Raw genomic sequence first — 4870 nt, 5'->3', positions numbered from 1 at the left:
TCAAAGGTTGCACATCACTTGAGGACCGTGGGGAAGACTCCATTGTCAAAGTTAAAGGCATCACTAGAGGACCATGGGGAAGACTCCATTGTCAAAGTCAAAGGTTGCACATCACTTGAGGACATTGCTGTCCACTGTGAACAACTCAATAGCTGCCTACTGTAAATAAAACACTTAAGACAATGAAAACCATCTCAGAACCTAGTAGAAAATATTCAAATAGCAAAGACCAAACCATGTAACTTCCAGCATCTGACAGAGCATAAAGACGGAGTGACTATCAATACCTGTTCTACATCAATCTTGGAAATAGCCTGATTAAAAATATTTTCAAAGAATCTTAAAAATTAAGGGGGAAGGCTATGACCAGATAATAAAAGAAACAAAACATAGAAGAAATGAACCATTCTTAATACTAATTTTTTAAAAGTTCCTTGGACAGATGGTTAGCTACATGTGTGAAAAAGAAAGTGGACTTGATAGGCCAGAAAGTCAAAAGGCTTCTGATTGTCCTGAGACCATGTGCAAAGCATGCAGGAGACAAGGACACGCTGCAAAAAAGAGGATTTGCCACAACAGACTAAAATAAATGCACTAATTCTTAATGATACCTAAGAAAAGAACAACTCTGGTTATTGATGGATGTTTTAAATTATTACTATGAAAAATGATAAAAATGGAAAAATGGGATTTCCTCTTCTTTCTTATGTAGCCTGAATGTCAGAAAAACCCAAATAATTCATGACAGAAAGCTCTTTATGGACAGTGTTCCAATTAATAAATGCAAGAGGAAGGGTGGGTTGGGATTGTCCATATGATTGCATTCCCAAATGAAGATGGCTTCTTCCATAAAAGAGGCTGAAATCATTAGGTGAATGGTAGGAAGAAGGTGAGCTAACACCATCGACCCCACTTCTCAGAAAGACATCCTGACACTATGGCATCGTGAAATAACATGACACTCCTGAATGACAGCACTACCCAAAATGGGCACTTGCTTTTCAGTGTAATCAAGCCTCCATATGGAACTGCCAGGTTACAGGGACGGAAGAATAAGTTACCTGGCACCCAGAGAATCAACCCAGAAAGTAGGGCAGAGTCTTGGACTAGGGATCCAATTTGTCTTGCAAATCAATACCATTAAGAAAAATAAGATAGAAGGCGGGGGGTCTTTTATAAAATAAATAGATTTAAAAGCCTAAAAGCAAACATAAATTTGCGGTACCATTTAATTCCTGATTCTACCCATAACAAGAAAGCATCTTCGGGAGAATGTGAACATAGCAGTTATACTAAGAAATGTTAATGTTAAATTGTGAATTTTTGCTTGTTGGTTTGCCTTATTTTGTTTTAAGAAGGAACACTCTTTGTGCTCCTACTTAAGTACAGAGCTCACTCTATAACCAAAGTTTGCAACTGTCCTGACAGATGAGTGTTCTGGTCACAAGCACAAGCCATCATGCTGGCTCAGAGGAGGGTGATGGTGGCTTTAATGTTCTTATCAGAGATATAAGATGCAACTTCTGTAAGATAATTTAGAAGTTTGCTTTAAATTTTACCTCCCTACACACACACACACACACACACACACACACACACACACACACACCACATTCATGCACAGAAGGAACAAACAAATGAAACATGATTGGTAAAAACTGTTACTAACTGCTGGCACTTTGGGGTTTATTACACAACTCTATTTAAAAGCTTAATGAGATAGTGTGTGGGACTCCAGAGCACCACTGATATTTAAAAGGTGACAATAGATTTCCCTAAAAGCGAAGCTGAGCTTTTGCTCTACTTGGTCCAAAAGACATGCAAAGTCTCCTTCATCAATGCACAGTGAATCCAATACTATTAGAAATGACTGAACAGAGGAACCAAGGCGTGGTGCTGTATTAACCAAATGACAGGTTAATCTGTCCCGGAGATAGTCTGCAGTATACCTGGGCAGAGCAGCACAGTTCACAGAGAGCTGAGATGGTGTTGGATTGTCCAGATTTGTGGACGTCTAAGACAGCATGGACAACACATACTACTAAATCAGATCTTAGTATGATTCGAACTCTTTACCCACTATGCAATGCTTAGAGCTGCTTTGTTCCCAGTGAACCTTTATTAACTGAGATCATTCAGCTCCAATCTGGAGGAATAGCCTCACGGTTCTCTAAAGACTGTGAGCCATGATGTCTTTACATTATTAACATCAGTATCCTAACCAAGGGGGCCACCCAGTTAACCTCAGATGCCCACCACCTGCCAAACAGCATGGATATATTTTACTGTTTGTCTCTTCCTCTCAACCCCCTACTATAGCCTATTATGTCTTCCATACAATTTTCATGTTGTGATGGAAATTGGGGAAAATGCAATGGACACTGGCAGTATTTAGATCATGTTTGGTTGTGAGGGTAGGGCCCTCATGATAAGATTAGTGACCTTTTATCAGGGTCCTCCCTTTAGTGGCCAAATAATATATCAGCCTTTCTTTCACCCTGCTAAAGAAAGGCCCCAGGAACGGGTAGAAGAAAATAGCCCCCTGCAAGGCAAACCCTGTGCAGAAACAAAATCAGCGTGAACACTGAGCTTGGTTTTGCCAGCTTTCAAAACTGTGAGAAAAATCAACGTCTCTTGAAGTCACCCAGTCTGGGACATTTTCTTACAGTGGCTTCAGCTGCCTCACACAGAAACACATTATTTCACTTTGTTTTTCCTTCTTTCAAACTCCTTCCGTTCCCTTTGGTGATGGCTCCAAAAATCACAACAGTAGCTGTCCTAGTCGGTGGTTTTCAACTTGACACTCTAGTCAGCTCTAGTCAGCTGGGAAGAGGACTTCCACTTGAGAACAAGTCCCCATCAGATAGCCTGAAGGTGAGTCTGTAGGGCATTGTCTTGATTTAGTGATTGATGTGGGAGGACCCTGACCACTCTTAGCAGTGATACCCCTGGGCAGGCTGAACAAGCCATGGTGCAAGCCAGTAGGCAACACTCCTCCATGGCCTCTGCTTCAGTTCCTGCCTCCAGGTTCCTGTCTTGAGTTCCTCCCTGTTGATGGGTGGGAAGCTACAAGAGCTCACCAGAGAGCTCACCAGCTCTCACCAGAGCTGCTTTTGGTCGTGGTATTTCACAGCAACTGAAAGATACTAAAAGCAGTCTCCTCCAGAGCAGGAGAAGGGTAAAATTGTTGGAAAGTGTGAGTTTGCAACACTGAAAAACTTGACAATCTTCTCCCAATTAAAGAGAGACATTCATTTAAGCTTGCAAAGAACTAATACAATGTGTCATAATCAAATTAGAGTCGTTAAAGTTCATATAATGAAATAATAAGGGCTGGCATGCTGAGTAGCCTGGAAAACAAGGATCAGTTGCACCAAGTAACAAGGCACACATCATCATCCCAGGAAGCAAGAAACTGGAATCGGCATAGAACACTGCAGTCAGATTTATGCAGAAACCTGGGCAATTCCTGTCACAGATTACCCAGCTGCCCTAGTGGCTTCAGTATTCTGTGTCGTGCAAAAGCAACTGTCAAGGATAATAGGAACACATTTTGACCTACTTTCCCCTCGATTCCTGCAATGTCTTTAACTCTGGATCTTGTGTTTATTTAGCTACCATGTCTTGAGTCCATACTTCCTGGCTTTCTTTACAAACATCCTATATGCCACATAATCAAGATTACTGTGTGGGCAACTCTGAAACTTTAAAAAATTTTCTTATTGCATGAAGGAATCCTAAGAACAACCCTTTAAGAAAATGCCTAGGAAGGGAGACTGCAGCCTGGAGAAGCAGACCTGTGTCATTCCGGATCCTTACCCATCCACATCCACAGAAAGCTGCAACAACGCACACCTTTTCCACAACACTCAAGTTTCTGGAACAAACCAATGTCACAGAAGCCACGAGTCTCTAACTATGATCTCCTTTTAACGCGGACAGCTAAGACTTCTAGCCAAAAACATCTACATTGTTCCAACTTCTCAGTGAATGCTACATAATGGTCAAGATTTTTTTTAATGAGTAGGCAGTACCTAGGTAGGGAACTCTGAGAGTCTATTGGTGTCTTGAAGACCTATTCGTTCATCCTGAGTGGCTTCAGGATCTCTAGGATGACAAGCAATCCCTCCTTTTAACAGAGAAAGCATGCCTGACCTGCTCAGGTCGTGAGATGCATTTAGAACACAAGGAATGCTCCTTCACCAGGAAGTCCTATCTGAACACACCATCAGGAAGTTGACATTTGAGATTCCCGAGGGTCCTACACTCTTCCACTCCAGGGGGCGTCCCGGAGTACTGAGTGCTGTCAGGGCCAGAACCCGGGAGCTGGAAGCTCACCCAAGCTCTTCCAACTCCTAAGTCTCTGCCTCGGCAGTGGAGGCTGCCAGGGTAGTCCCAAAGCCCAGACACTGCTAGGAGCCTTCCAAAACAAGCACGCACGTTACCAGCCACCTGCAAACGGGACCGGCGGGGGCCCTGAGACTTGCTGATGGACGGGGCTGATTGACTCAGTCAAGGGACACCTGCAGCTTCCCCTCAGAGGCAGCAAACAACCCTTCTTCCGGTGATGCCCGGGTGCCACTAGGTTCGGTCAGGTGCATCTGGGGAGAAGGGTGACCGGCGCTGCTCCGAAGGGCGCCCCCTAACTTCGCTCTTCCGGGGCCTCTCCAGTGGAGTCCCGCCATCTCCCCAACTTCCAGAGCGCGGCGTCGCGGCCCCGCAGGGCGGCCGACGGCTCCACGTGCGCTCCCGGGCCACTCACCCGGGCCCCGGCGGCGTTCCGCTTCCTCCGCAGTGTGAGCCCGCTCCGCAGCAGCGCAGGCAGGTCCCGCAGGCGCGGCCGCAGAGACGCGGCGGGCGGCTCGCGCTC

At 44.8% G+C, this 4870-nt stretch overlaps 1 protein-coding gene across 1 annotated transcript in view; it reads right to left on the bottom strand.

Moving 5' to 3' along the window:
* Rapgef5 (Rap guanine nucleotide exchange factor 5) overlaps positions 1 to 4864 on the bottom strand; it is a 239505-nt gene extending 234641 nt beyond the window's left edge. Inside the window, exon 1 of the mRNA XM_005343679.1 lies at positions 4763 to 4864. The gene's annotated coding sequence lies outside the window, so the exon portion shown is untranslated. The remainder of the gene's footprint in view (positions 1 to 4762) is intronic.
* Positions 4865 to 4870: the final 6 nt, after the last annotated feature.

Source organism: Microtus ochrogaster, chromosome 1, assembly GCF_000317375.1.
Source record: "Microtus ochrogaster isolate Prairie Vole_2 chromosome 1, MicOch1.0, whole genome shotgun sequence".
Taxonomy (NCBI): Eukaryota; Metazoa; Chordata; class Mammalia; order Rodentia; family Cricetidae; genus Microtus; species Microtus ochrogaster.
Note: the sequence above shows the minus strand (reverse complement) of the source record. Positions and strands in the feature narration are given on the sequence as shown.